We start from the raw sequence: 15,587 nt of genomic DNA, 5'->3' as shown, positions 1-15,587 counted from the left end.
GAGAGATTCATCTCTAGGCCTTCTTACAGTCCGTAGGTTACATCGTTTTTCATTCAAAGTTACATTACATCACACAGAAGAAGCCACTCTATACTTACCTCTCTTTGTTCCCTCTCATATCTTTTCATTAGGAATTCACAAACTACATCTCCCATCAGCCTGCAGGGAAATCTCCCAATTACGTCCTCTTTCATACGCAGATCGGGTAGGTAGAATCAAACCCCTACACCTTCTCTCCAACCTATCTTCTCTAAACAACTTCACTGACACAGATTTTTCCTCTCCCAAAGTTACCTCCGACCCAGAATATCTCGACGGTCACACTTCCGAGAAAATGCCCCGTTATCGGCGAACTGCCGGAAAGCTGTTGGGAGAAACTCACGCGCTAAGTCATTTCCTCATTGGGGTTGCAGTAGAAGTCTTGTCCCGTTCCATTTAACCAGTGCTCTCAAGCTGCACAGGGTTTTTTCCCTTGACAAAAGGGTTTCCCTGTCGCACCCTTCCTTTGCCGAGTCAGAGGTAATTAGAGGGTGTCACAGGTGAATTCTATCCAGCCTCGTTTCGTGGTAGAAGACAAGGTAGGAAGTCTCCAGTTGATGTGGGGTGTTGGGGGGTAGATACTGGGCAAGCCATTACGTTTTCACAGTCGCAACTAACTATAAACTGAACAGATAGCAACACCAAGAGCAGAGGTTGGGTGGCGTTTTGGCTCTATCAGTACACCTCTCATTCACCCCATTGCAAACCGATATGGAGCAGCAGGTCCAGCAGTTAATGGCGGCGGTACAAGCCCTCTCAGGGGAGGTCCAGCAGCTTAAACAAGAAAACCAATTACTATGGCAACAGGTGAGTCGCTCAGCGCATAGTTCTGAGGTTCCCCCAGGTCCGCTTCCATTCGGCAAATTCGATGGAAACCCCTATGCTGTCAACACATTTTTGGAAGCTTGCACAGTTCAGTTTGCCTTTAAGGCAGCCTTTTTCCCTACCGATTGTGACAAGGTGGGTCATATGATTGCCCAAATGACGGGCGCAGCATTAGCATGGGCTACCCCCTTAGTAACCAGTAATAACCCGATCCTGGACTCATACCCTGCTTTTTGCAACAGTATTAAAAGCATGTTTAGCAGGCAAGAAATTACGATAGCATTGCAAGAAAAATTGTTGGATCTTAAACAGGGAAGTTGTCAGGAATAAGGGCCTGTGGTGCAGGAGGAAGCAGGTACGGCATATCTAAAAACTACAATTCACAGCAGGCATGGGGAAAAGTGTAGTTCCTTGGGCCTGTCGGTACTCAGCTGCCGGCACTTTGCAATTAGGGAGTGGGCTCTTAACGGCCGCCCACCCGTGCTCATGTGCTGTTGATTAATGTTGGAGAGCATGGGCGGCGGCGTTGATGGCGGCAGGAGCGAAGCAGGAACGCTGAAGGTGTAAGCGAGTGGCGGGAAGGCGTCACGCCGGTTATGTCGCAAGGCATCTTTATATCCCGGGTGCGGCAGCACACGCTCCTTCATCTGCTCCAGAGCTACAGGTCCGGGTCAGCCGCAGTAGGCTCCCGGACCATCAGTTAAGTGTTTCTATGTTTGTTTGCTTGGCCGGTTTACGGCATTAACATGGAGTAAATCAAAAGCTTCAAGTATTTTTGTCCGGACGTCTGAGGAAAACGTCCGGACCAAAAGTTAAGTGAAGGAACATAAATCCTTGGTTTTGGGCAAGATAAACGCCAGTCTGGTAGCCGGCACATTGTTTACCTCACGTTCTAAGCACCAGGGAAAATTCAACTCTTCTAATCCGCATTTCCAGTTATTACGTTTTTTCTATGTGCAGTGTATTATGTTAATCCATGTTTTGTGAGGCATGTGAACGTCTCAATGTTCTCTGTTCATTATCAGTGTATTATGGTTTAAAGTCATTTCCAGTTATTCGCTTTTCCAAATGGAGAAAAGCGCCTTTCTATGTGCATTATGTTGTGCTAATCCATGTTTGCTCACGATTTGTGTAGGGTGGCGTGTTATGTGTCAACTAATTACTGAAGATAGAGTCAGGTCAGGTTGCAGGAGTATTAAGCTATCTAGTCAGGAATTGTAGGGGTCTTTAGTCGTTTTATGTCTTGTTGTCTTCCCTTCCTTCCCTTTATTTGTCCATCCCCTTTCCCTAACTCCTTCTTCCCCCCATTGGCTGCCACGTGGCTACCTGTAATTCGAACATCCAGGCGCCCGTGCCAACCACGGTGGGAGGGGTCGATCCATTCGGCTTCTGTGGTTCGGGAGAGGGGATTGAAATACTCCTCCCTTAAGTTCAGTTGTGACAGAAGTCAGGATCTTCTTACATACATTACCAGGTTTAAGCAGATGCCGGCCGACACCTCATGGGTGGACGACACTCTCGTTACCCTATTTCGGCGAGGGCTATCTGAAGAACTAAAGGACGAAGTTTCACGAGTCCCCCGTCCACACAATTTGACGGAATTTATCAACTTAACGATGCAAATAGATTACCGCCTCCAAGAGAGACAGCGTGAACGACGCAAGAACCGTTCGTCAAAGTCCTTCTCTGAAGGAATGATTCCTCCACCGAAGACATCTTTGACAGAATAACTGATGCAATTAGATTCCACTAGAGGTCCTCTTTCCCCGGAAGAAAGGTCCAGAAGAAAGGCGTTAAGTTTGTGCATGTATTGTGGGGCGAATACTCATACGATAAAGGAATGCCCGCTTATTCCGAAAAGGAAATCGGGAAACGCCAGTGCCCAGCCGTGAAGGGAACCACGGTCCAGGGCTCTTTGACAGTTACCGGTTCCCTAGTCGCAACACAATCTGATCCCGAACCTGTCTCAGAAAGTGCCATGATTGTCCTGGAAGTCACCCTAGCATGGAATAACATACAGATTCAAAGAGTGACTGCTCTCATAGATAGTGGGGCTGCAGGGAATTTTATTGACGATGTCTGGGCGGCACAACATGGTATCCCGAGGAGAGCAAAACCCATAGCTATTCCTGTAGAGAGCGTGGATGGTAGCCCCTTGACCTCAGGACCCATTACTAATCACACTTGCCCGTTAATTCTGAGTATTTCCAATCACCAGGAATCACTGGTATTAGATATTATCAAAACGGCACATTACCCGTTAATTCTGGGATTACCTTGGTTAAGGAAACACAATCCTTGTATAAATTGGGCGGCTGGCACATTGTTCCTAGGCTCGGAACACTGTGTTAAAAGATGCTTAGGATTCAATAACCCGTCCCTAAAGCACTCCATAAGCAACCAGGGGCTTCACCAGGTGAAAGTCCTTCCTCCTGTCTACCAACAGTATCAGGGTGTCTTTGCTCAGACAGAATACTCATCTCTTCCACCACATCGCAGAGATGACTGCGCTATCGACCTAATCCCAGATAGTCCTCTCCCCTTCGGAAGAATGTATATACTATCTGCCAAAGAAAAGGAAGCACTAAAGGATTACTTGCATACACATTTACAGAATGGGTTGATTACAGAGTCCAATTCCCCAGCAGCCGCTTCATTATTTTTCATCCCGAAAAAAGACTCATCTGAACTTCGCCCATGCATAGATTATCGAGGGTTGAACAGAATTACCGTCCCAGACAAGTACCCTATGCCCTTAATTCCAGACATCTTAGAGACGGTTAGAGGAGCACAGATATACACCAAACTCGATCTTAGAGGAGCCTACCACTTGATACGCATAAGATCCGGGGACGAATGGAAAACAGCCTTCCGCACCCCTTTTGGACCCTACCAGTATCAAGTTATGCCCTTTGGTCTTACAAACGCTCCCGCTGTGTTTCAAAGGTTCATGGACCACTTATTCACAGACATCTTGTTACATTATGTCATAATCTATTTGGACGACATCCTGGTCTTTTCTCCCAACGAAACTACACACATTCAACATGTTAAAAATGTCCTTTCACGTCTGCAAGACAACCATCTATTTTGTAAAATAGAAAAGTGTGAATTCCATCAAACTTCAGTCACTTACTTGGGGTATGTACTTTCATCACAAGGGATTTCTATGGACCCAACAAAGATCTCAGCCATTAGGTACTGGCCTTCCCCAAGTCCATCAAAGACATACAAAGGTTTTTGGGGTTCGCCAACTTTTACAGACGATTTATTCCACATTTCTCTTCTCTTTTTCAATAACTTACACATCTACTTAAAAAAGGGGTTCCTTTTGTTTGGTCTACGGAAACCCAGACTTCTTTTGATGCTTTGAAATCAGTATTCACTCAAGAACCCATTTTGGCGGTTCCAGACCAAAACCGGCCATTTATTGTGGAATTGGATGCTTCCCATTCCGCACTAGGAGCGGTTCTTTTACAGCCAGATGTACAGAATGTGGAAAGACCAGTAGCCTATTTGTCAAAAACCCTCTCTCCAGCTGAGCTCAACTTCACAGTTTTGGAGAAGGAGCTCCTGGCTATAAAATGAGCTTTTGAGGAGTGGCGACATTTGCTGTTGGGGGCTCAACACCCGATAGAAGTTAGGACGGACCATAAAAATCCACAAACTCTTCAATACGCACAGACATGCAATAGTCGCCAAGCACACTGGGCACATTTTTTTTCACCGTTTCGAATTACTTATACTTTCATTCCAGCTAGAGTGAATTTGAAGGCTGATGCCCTATCTCGACGGGAAGGCAAGGACCCTGAGAGATTTAAACCAGAACCCTTGTTCCCCACGGCTAAGTTCGTATCCGTCATTCATCATTTTTTACAGAAAGTTCGAGACCACACTCAAACAATGTTGACGGTCAATCCAGATGTTCTAACTCAACATGAGCTATCAGTAAATAACGGACTGCTTTTTAAAGGAGATAGATTATTCATTCCCAATGAGACTCTTCAATTGGAGGTACTGTGACTATGCCATGACTCACGAGTAGCTGGACATAGAGGGATCTCCAATACTGTAGAGCTGATCCTTAGACATTTTTGGTGGGCCACTGTTAAGGAGGATGTACGAGAATACATAGCTTCCTGTGCTATTTGTCTTCAGACTAAAACTCCTCGTAGACCTCCTGTGGGTAAACTGGTGCAAATGCCATTACCAGATAGACCTGGAAAATCATATCCATGGACTTCATTGTGGACCTTCCATCCTCTGACCACTGCACCACCATTATGGCCGCTGTGGATTCACTAACGAAAATGGCACATTTCATTCCCCTTCCATCAATACCTTCTACTGTATGCATGGCCCAGGTTTTCTTGGATCGCATCTTCTCTTTACATGGTCTTCCAAACACGATTATTTCTGATCGTGGTCCCCAGTTTACCTCTCGGTTCTGGAAACATTTATGTAACACCTTGGGAATCTCACGTGCCCTGAGTTCGGGTTTCCACCCTCAATCTAATGGACAAACGGAACGTCTGAATCAAACATTAGAGGGATATCTTAGATGCTATATTTCTGCGGCACAAGACAATTGGAAGGACTTACTACCTCTTGAAGAATTCACGTATAATAATGCAGTGCATTCAGCCACAAAAGTCAGTCCTTTCTACTGTCTTCGGACTTCCCCTCTTCCTCAGTCTTCCCGAGCTCGGAAAAGCTTTCAGACTCCATTCGGCAAGGGCATCAAAGAGCATTGGAAGCCTTACAGGGGGCAGGAGAGAAGCAAGCGGATAAGCATAGATCTCCAGACCCTCCTCTTACCGTAGGGGACCGAGTATGGTTGGCCAGTAAATTTCTACCCCGGAGACTTATCCCTTCTAAATTGTCCCCTAAGTACTTCGGACCTTTTAAGGTGCTTGAGCAGAAGGGGACTGCAGCCTTCAAGCTAGAGCTACCTAAATCATGGAGCAGGATCCATCCTACCTTCCATATCTCTCAGCTGAAACCTGATGTTCGGAACCGTTTTCATCGAGTCCCGGCTGGAACACCCCCTCCGAGTTCTGGTCCCGAATACGAAGTATCGGATATATGTGACTCACGTTTTCGCAGGGGGACTCTACAGTTTTTAATTGATTGGAAGGGTTATTCCCCAGCTGAGAGGTCCTGGGAGCCAGCCTCTGTGGTTCAAGCTCCGTGATTGGTTCGCGCCTTCTACCGCCGGCACCCAGGTAAGCCGGGTGCCGGCTCCTTTGGCAGGGGGCATACTGTTACACATCGTTCACAGCGGTGGTCTTTTCTGCACAGGTGGCGCTTCATGCCATCTATTCACGCCGTTTCCCCTAAAATGGCGTCTCAGAATCGAATGGACAGTCTAGTTCCCTTTCCAGCTATGGAGGAAACTCCGCCCAGTGATTCGATCACGTTACTTAAACCGCTGGTATTGAAGACTCTGCGCGTTGCTACTGTTTCATGTGGTCACGCTCCGTAAGACTTCGCATAGGAGTATTTCCGGATTTTCGGATCTGAATTGGTCCTAAGCTTTCTCCTCCTTTCTTACTAAACCCTGTTTTTATATCCTCCTTTTTTCCTCATTAGAACGGCTGCGAACAAGCACTATCACCCCATTGAGTTCACAAACTCGACTCCGAGAGATTCATCTCTAGGCCTTCTTACAGTCCGTAGGTTACATCATTTTTCATTCCAAGTTACATTACATCACACAGAAGAAGCCACTCTATACTTACCTCTCTTTGTTCCCTCTCATATCTTTTCATTAGGAATTCACAAACTACATCTCCCATCAGCCTGCAGGGAAATCTCCCAATTACGTCCTCTTTCATACGCAGATCGGGTAGGTAGAATCAAACCCCTACACCTTCTCTCCAACCTATCTTCTCTAAACAACTTCACTGACACAGATTTTTCCTCTCCCAAAGTTACCTCCGACCCAGAATATCTCGACGGTCACACTTCCGAGAAAATGCCCCGTTATCGGCGAACTGCCGGAAAGCTGTTGGGAGAAACTCACGCGCTAAGTCATTTCCTCATTGGGGTTGCAGTAGAAGTCTTGTCCCGTTCCATTTAACCAGTGCTCTCAAGCTGCACAGGGTTTTTTCCCTTGACAAAAGGGTTTCCCTGTCGCACCCTTCCTTTGCCGAGTCAGAGGTAATTAGAGGGTGTCACAGGTGAATTCTATCCAGCCTCGTTTCGTGGTAGAAGACAAGGTAGGAAGTCTCCAGTTGTTGTGGGGTGTTGGGGGGTAGATACTGGGCAAGCCATTACGTTTTCACAGTCGCAACTAACTATAAACTGAACAGATAGCAACACCAAGAGCAGAGGTTGGGTGGCGTTTTGGCTCTATCAGTACACCTCTCATTCACCCCATTGCAAACCGATATGGAGCAGCAGGTCCAGCAGTTAATGGCGGTGGTACAAGCCCTCTCAGGGGAGGTCCAGCAGCTTAAACAAGAAAACCAATTACTATGGCAACAGGTGAGTCGCTCAGCACATAGTTCTGAGGTTCCCCCAAGTCCGCTTCCATTCGGCAAATTCGATGGAAACCCCTATGCTGTCAACACATTTTTGGAAGCTTGCACAGTTCAGTTTGCCTTTAAGGCAGCCTTTTTCCCTACCGATTGTGACAAGGTGGGTCATATGATTGCCCAAATGACGGGCGCAGCATTAGCATGGGCTACCCCCTTAATAACCAGTAATAACCCGATCCTGGACTCATACCCTGCTTCTTTTTGCAACAGTATTAAAAGCATGTTTAGCAGGCAAGAAATTACGATAGCATTGCAAGAAAAATTGTTGGATCTTAAACAGGGAAGTTGTCAGGAATAAGGGCCTGTGGTGCAGGAGGAAGCAGGTACGGCATATCTAAAAACTACAATTCACAGCAGGCATGGGGAAAAGTGTAGTTCCTTGGGCCTGTCGGTACTCAGCTGCCGGCACTTTGCAATTAGGGAGTGGGCTCTTAACGGCCGCCCACCCGTGCTCATGTGCTGTTGATTAATGTTGGAGAGCATGGGCGGCGGCGTTGATGGCGGCAGGAGCGAAGCAGGAACGCTGAAGGTGTAAGCGAGTGGCGGGAAGGCGTCACGCCGGTTATGTCGCAAGGCATCTTTATATCCCGGGTGCGGCAGCACACGCTCCTTCATCTGCTCCAGAGCTACAGGTCCGGGTCAGCCGCAGTAGGCTCCCGGACCATCAGTTAAGTGTTTCTATGTTTGTTTGCTTGGCCGGTTTACGGCATTAACATGGAGTAAATCAAAAGCTTCAAGTATTTTTGTCCGGACGTCTGAGGAAAACGTCCGGACCAAAAGTTAAGTGAAGGAACATAAATCCTTGGTTTTGGGCAAGATAAACGCCAGTCTGGTAGCCGGCACATTGTTTACCTCACGTTCTAAGCACCAGGGAAAATTCAACTCTTCTAATCCGCATTTCCAGTTATTACGTTTTTTCTATGTGCAGTGTATTATGTTAATCCATGTTTTGTGAGGCATGTGAACGTCTCAATGTTCTCTGTTCATTATCAGTGTATTATGGTTTAAAGTCATTTCCAGTTATTCGCTTTTCCAAATGGAGAAAAGCGCCTTTCTATGTGCATTATGTTGTGCTAATCCATGTTTGCTCACGATTTGTGTAGGGTGGCGTGTTATGTGTCAACTAATTACTGAAGATAGAGTCAGGTCAGGTTGCAGGAGTATTAAGCTATCTAGTCAGGAATTGCAGGGGTCTTTAGTCGTTTTATGTCTTGTTGTCTTCCCTTCCTTCCCTTTATTTGTCCATCCCCTTTCCCTAACTCCTTCTTCCCCCCATTGGCTGCCACGTGGCTACCTGTAATTTGAACATCCAGGCGCCCGTGCCAACCACGGTGGGAGGGGTCGATCCATTCGGCTTCTGTGGTTCGGGAGAGGGGATTGAAATACTCCTCCCTTAAGTTCAGTTGTGACAGAAGTCAGGATCTTCTTACATACATTACCAGGTTTAAGCAGATGCCGGCCGACACCTCATGGGTGGACGACACTCTCGTTACCCTATTTCGGCGAGGGCTAGCTGAAGAACTAAAGGACGAAGTTTCACGAGTCCCCCGTCCACACAATTTGACGGAATTTATCAACTTAACGATGCAAATAGATTACCGCCTCCAAGAGAGACAGCGTGAACGACGCAAGAACCGTTCGTCAAAGTCCTTCTCTGAAGGAACGATTCCTCCACCGAAGACATCTTTGACAGAATAACTGATGCAATTAGATTCCACTAGAGGTCCTCTTTCCCCAGAAGAAAGGTCCAGAAGAAAGGCGTTAAGTTTGTGCATGTATTGTGGGGCGAATACTCATACGATAAAGGAATGCCCGCTTATTCCGAAAAGGAAATCGGGAAACGCCAGTGCCCAGCCGTGAAGGGAACCACGGTCCAGGGCTCTTTGACAGTTACCGGTTCCCTAGTCGCAACACAATCTGATCCCGAACCTGTCTCAGAAAGTGCCATGATTGTCCTGGAAGTCACCCTAGCATGGAATAACATACAGATTCAAAGAGTGACTGCTCTCATAGATAGTGGGGCTGCAGGGAATTTTATTGACGATGTCTGGGCGGCACAACATGGTATCCCGAGGAGAGCAAAACCCATAGCTATTCCTGTAGAGAGCGTGGATGGTAGCCCCTTGACCTCAGGACCCATTACTAATCACACTTGCCCGTTAATTCTGAGTATTTCCAATCACCAGGAATCACTGGTATTAGATATTATCAAAACGGCACATTACCCGTTAATTCTGGGATTACCTTGGTTAAGGAAACACAATCCTTGTATAAATTGGGCGGCCGGCACATTGTTCCTAGGCTCGGAACACTGTGTTAAAAGATGCTTAGGATTCAATAACCCGTCCCTAGAGCACTCCATAAGCAACCAGGGGCTTCACCAGGTGAAAGTCCTTCCTCCTGTCTACCAACAGTATCAGGGTGTCTTTGCTCAGACAGAATACTCATCTCTTCCACCACATTGCAGAGATGACTGCGCTATCGACCTAATCCCAGATAGTCCTCTCCCCTTCGGAAGAATGTATATACTATCTGCCAAAGAAAAGGAAGCACTAAAGGATTACTTGCATACACATTTACAGAATGGGTTGATTACAGAGTCCAATTCCCCAGCAGCCGCTTCATTATTTTTCATCCCTAAAAAAGACTCATCTGAACTTCGCCCATGCATAGATTATCGAGGGTTGAACAGAATTACCGTCCCAGACAAGTACCCTATGCCCTTAATTCCAGACATCTTAGAGACGGTTAGAGGAGCACAGATATACACCAAACTCGATCTTAGAGGAGCCTACCACTTGATACGCATAAGATCCGGGGACGAATGGAAAACAGCCTTCCGCACCCCTTTTGGACCCTACCAGTATCAAGTTATGCCCTTTGGTCTTACAAACGCTCCCGCTGTGTTTCAAAGGTTCATGGACCACTTATTCACAGACATCTTGTTACATTATGTCATAATCTATTTGGACGACATCCTGGTCTTTTCTCCCAACGAAACTACACACATTCAACATGTTAAAAATGTCCTTTCACGTCTGCAAGACAACCATCTATTTTGTAAAATAGAAAAGTGTGAATTCCATCAAACTTCAGTCACTTACTTGGGGTATGTACTTTCATCACAAGGGATTTCTATGGACCCAACAAAGATCTCAGCCATTAGGTACTGGCCTTCCCCAAGTCCATCAAAGACATACAAAGGTTTTTGGGGTTCGCCAACTTTTACAGACGATTTATTCCACATTTCTCTTCTCTTTTTCAATCACTTACACATCTACTTAAAAAAGGGGTTCCTTTTGTTTGGTCTACGGAAACCCAGACTTCTTTTGATGCTTTGAAATCAGTATTCACTCAAGCACCCATTTTGGCGGTTCCAGACCAAAACCGGCCATTTATTGTGGAATTGGATGCTTCCCATTCCGCACTAGGAGCGGTTCTTTTACAGCCAGATGTACAGAATGTGGAAAGACCAGTAGCCTATTTGTCAAAAACCCTCTCTCCAGCTGAGCTCAACTTCACAGTTTTGGAGAAGGAGCTCCTGGCTATAAAATGAGCTTTTGAGGAGTGGCGACATTTGCTGTTGGGTGCTCAACACCCGATAGAAGTTAGGACGGACCATAAAAATCCACAAACTCTTCAATACGCACAGACATGCAATAGTCGCCAAGCATACTGGGCACATTTTTTTTCACCGTTTCGAATTACTTATACTTTCATTCCAGGTAGAGTGAATTTGAAGGCTGATGCCCTATCTCGACGGGAAGGCAAGGACCCTGAGAGATTTAAACCAGAACCCTTGTTCCCCACGGCTAAGTTCGTATCCGTCATTCATCATTTTTTACAGAAAGTTCGAGACCACACTCAAACAATGTTGACGGTCAATCCAGATGTTCCAACTCAACATGAGCTATCAGTAAATAACGGACTCCTTTTTAAAGGAGATAGGTTATTCATTCCCAACGAGACTCTTCAATTGGAGGTACTGTGACTATGCCATGACTCACGAGGGATCTCCAATACTGTAGAGCTGATCCTTAGACATTTTTGGTGGGCCACTGTTAAGGAGGATGTACGAGAATACATAGCTTCCTGTGCTATTTGTCTTCAGACTAAAACTCCTCGTAGACCTCCTGTGGGTAAACTGGTGCAAATGCCATTACCAGATAGACCCTGGAAAATCATATCCATGGACTTCATTGTGGACCTTCCATCCTCTGACCACTGCACCACCATTATGGCCGCTGTGGATTCACTAACGAAAATGGCACATTTTATTCCCCTTCCATCAATACCTTCTACTGTATGCATGGCCCAGGTTTTCTTGGATCGCATCTTCTCTTTAGATGGTCTTCCAAACACGATTATTTCTGATCGTGGTCCCCAGTTTACCTCTCGGTTCTGGAAACATTATGTAACACCTTGGGAATCTCACGTGCCCTGAGTTCGGGTTTCCACCCTCAATCTAATGGACAAACGGAACGTCTGAATCAAACATTAGAGGGATATCTTAGATGCTATATTTCTGCGGCACAAGACAATTGGAAGGACTTACTACCTCTTGAAGAATTCACGTATAATAATGCAGTGCATTCAGCCACAAAAGTCAGTCCTTTCTACTGTCTTCGGACTTCCCCTCTTCCTCAGTCTTCCCGAGCTCGGAAAAGCTTTCAGACTCCATTCGGCAAGGGCATCAAAGAGCATTGGAAGCCTTACAGGGGGCAGGAGAGAAGCAAGCGGATAAGCATAGATCTCCAGACCCTCCTCTTACCGTAGGGGACCGAGTATGGTTGGCCAGTAAATTTCTACCCCGGAGACTTATCCCTTCTAAATTGTCCCCTAAGTACTTCGGACCTTTTAAGGTGCTTGAGCAGAAGGGGACTGCAGCCTTCAAGCTAGAGCTACCTAAATCATGGAGCAGGATCCATCCTACCTTCCATATCTCTCAGCTGAAACCTGATGTTCGGAACCGTTTTCATCGAGTCCCGGCTGGAACACCCCCTCCGAGTTCTGGTCCCGAATACGAAGTATCGGATATATGTGACTCACGTTTTCGCAGGGGGACTCTACAGTTTTTAATTGATTGGAAGGGTTATTCCCCAGCTGAGAGGTCCTGGGAGCCAGCCTCTGTGGTTCAAGCTCCGTGATTGGTTCGCGCCTTCTACCGCCGGCACCCAGGTAAGCCGGGTGCCGGCTCCTTTGGCAGGGGGCATACTGTTACACATCGTTCACAGCGGTGGTCTTTTCTGCACAGGTGGCGCTTCATGCCATCTATTCACGCCGTTTCCCCTAAAATGGCGTCTCAGAATCGAATGGACAGTCTAGTTCCCTTTCCAGCTATGGAGGAAACTCCGCCCAGTGATTCGATCACGTTACTTAAACCGCTGGTATTGAAGACTCTGCGCGTTGCTACTGTTTCATGTGGTCACGCTCCGTAAGTCTTCGCATAGGAGTATTTCCGGATTTTCGGATCAGAATTGGTCCTAAGCTTTCTCCTCCTTTCTTACTAAACCCTGTTTTTATATCCTCCTTTTTTCCTCATTAGAACGGCTGCGAACAAGCACTATCACCCCATTGAGTTCACAAACTCGACTCCGAGAGATTCATCTCTAGGCCTTCTTACAGTCCGTAGCTTACATCATTTTTCATTCCAAGTTACATTATATCACACAGGAGAAGCCACTCTATACTTACCTCTCTTTGTTCCCACTCATATCATTTCATTAGGAATTCACAAACTACATCTCCCATCAGCCTGCAGGGAAATCTCCCAATTACGTCCTCTTTCATACGCAGATCGGGTAGGTAGAATCAAATCCCTACACCTTCTCTCCAACCTATCTTCTCTAAACAACTTCACTGACACAGATTTTTCCTCTCCCAAAGTTACCTCCGATCCAGAATATCTCAACGGACACACTTCTGAGAAACGGCCCCGTTATCTGCGAACTGCTGGAAAGCTGTTGGGAGAAAGTCACCCGCTAAGTAATTTCCTCATCGGGGCTGCAGCAGACGTCTTGTCCCGTTCCATTTAACCAGCACTCTCAAGCTGCACAGGGTTTTTTCCCTTGACAAAAGGGTTTCCCTGTCGCACCCTTCGTTTGCCGAGTCAGAGGTAATTGGAGGGTGTCACAGGTGAATTCTATCCAGCCTTGCTTCGTGGTAGAAGGCAAGGTAGGAAGTCTCCAGTTGTTGTGGGGTGTTGGGGGGTAGATACTGGGCAAGCCATTACGTTTTCACAGTCGCAACTAACTATAAACTTAACAGTGAGTCTGGTGATATCCCACCTTCATGAAAAATGAACCCGAAGAACTCGATGCTCTTCTTCAAGAATTCACATTTCTCACGATGCAAGGTTAGTCCCAGGTCACGAATCCTCTCCAGCGCCTTCTCCAGCCAGACCAGGTGTTCCATCTCCGTGGAGGCGTATACTAGGATATCATTGCTCAGGTTAATCATACCTTTCAGTCCGGCAAGGGCACCCCTGATCACATTTTGAAACACATCTGCGGCTGAGGATATCCCAAAACTCAGCCTCTTGTACTGATACAGGCCATTGTGGGTGGTGAAAGTGGTAATATACCGGGAGTCTGGATGCAGCTCGAGCTGGTGGTAACCTGAGTGCAGGTCTAGCTTTGCGAATACCTTGGCACCCTGCAACTCCCCCACCACATCGTCCAGATTTGGCGTCAGATGGCGTTCCCTCTTGATGGCCGGGTTGGGCAGCCTCATGTCCACGCAAATGTGTACCTCCCCCAGCTGTTTGGGTTTTGTCGCCACAACTATGGGAGACACCCATGGAGTATGGCCCTCCACCCTCTCAATGATGTCCAGGTCTATGAGATTCTGAAGCTCTTACTCCACCTGCGCCCTTAGATGACAGGGAATGCGTCAGTGTTTCAGCGCCGTTGGCCTCACCGATTCGTCGATGTGCAGGCGTATCGGCTCCCCTTTTAACTAGCCTACCCCTTCAAAGAGTCCTGCAAACCACTCGGTGAGGCCATGGATGTCCGATTGGTATACTGAGAGCGCAAAGGATATATTATATCCAGGGCCTCCGATGCTGTGCCACTCAGCAGAGAGTGCTGACTGACGTTAGTCACAAAGAACTTGGCCATGATTGAGCGGTTGAACTGCGTGATGCACGTTGCAAATACCCTTGGAGGGAAAGTGGATGGTCTCCCCCAAACGAGTATATTTTGGCCTTGGTCTCGGCCAACACTGGTGGTCTTGGCAGTGCCTCATAGTGTCACGAGGCCATCACGCACACTGACGCACCCGTGTCTATGAGGACCAGGGTAGGAGTCTCACAGATGTCGACCACACACGTGGGCTGTCGATGCTACTTCGAGATGGCATCAATGTTCGAGATGAAGAAGACCTCTTCTTCCTCCTCCTCAGCAATGTCCAGCTCTTTGAGATCCTGTTCCACGGTGGCTACGCTGTTCAGTTTGTGCGGGCCACCATTAGTAGATCTGCTTGGTCCTCTCGAGACAGTCACTGGGTTTGCCGCCTGGCACATTCTGGCGAAATGGCCGGCGGTGCTGTATCGCCCACACACACTCGTTTTTGCAGGGCAGTCGCCGGAATGCGGGAGATCATACCCACACTTCTGACACTGTTGTGGCAAGTCGACCTTCTGCTGTGGCTTGGTTTTCCTTTGAGTCCATCTTGGGTGCTGGGGCCCAGGGTTCGCTGTATGCCCGACAGCGTAGGCCTCTTCACTCCTCCCGGACTTGACCGTTGCATCCATTCTAGAGGCAGGACTGTCAGCCAGCTCACACACCCTACCCATGTCCAGGATTTGCGTCAGAGTGAGCCCTGGTTTGCGGAGCACCTGGCGCCATAGTTTGCCTGAACTGCAACCCTGAATGTTCCTAACCATCCCCTCTTCATTCTCCCACAGGCACATGCTGGCCAGGTGCCGCAGTCTCCCGCAGAAACTGTCCAATCTCCAACTTCTTGACCCACAGAAGCCACTTTGGGCCCAGTTTCGATGGAGGGCCGGACATGTTGAATTCCGGCATGGAGGCCAGCATGCCCTGCTGTCTGAGAACAGGCCTGACAGGGGGTTGTGCCCCAAGAACAGGTGGAGCCGCCCCTCCTTGAGCACCATCATTGTCAACCATGGCTGCGGACCGCACAGGCACATCTCACGTCTACAGAGGCTGCAAGTCTGCA

Source organism: Ambystoma mexicanum, chromosome 9 (assembly GCF_040938575.1).
Source record: "Ambystoma mexicanum isolate Mex_15411 chromosome 9, UKY_AmexF1_1, whole genome shotgun sequence".
Lineage (NCBI taxonomy): Eukaryota > Metazoa > Chordata > Amphibia > Caudata > Ambystomatidae > Ambystoma > Ambystoma mexicanum.
Note: the sequence above shows the minus strand (reverse complement) of the source record.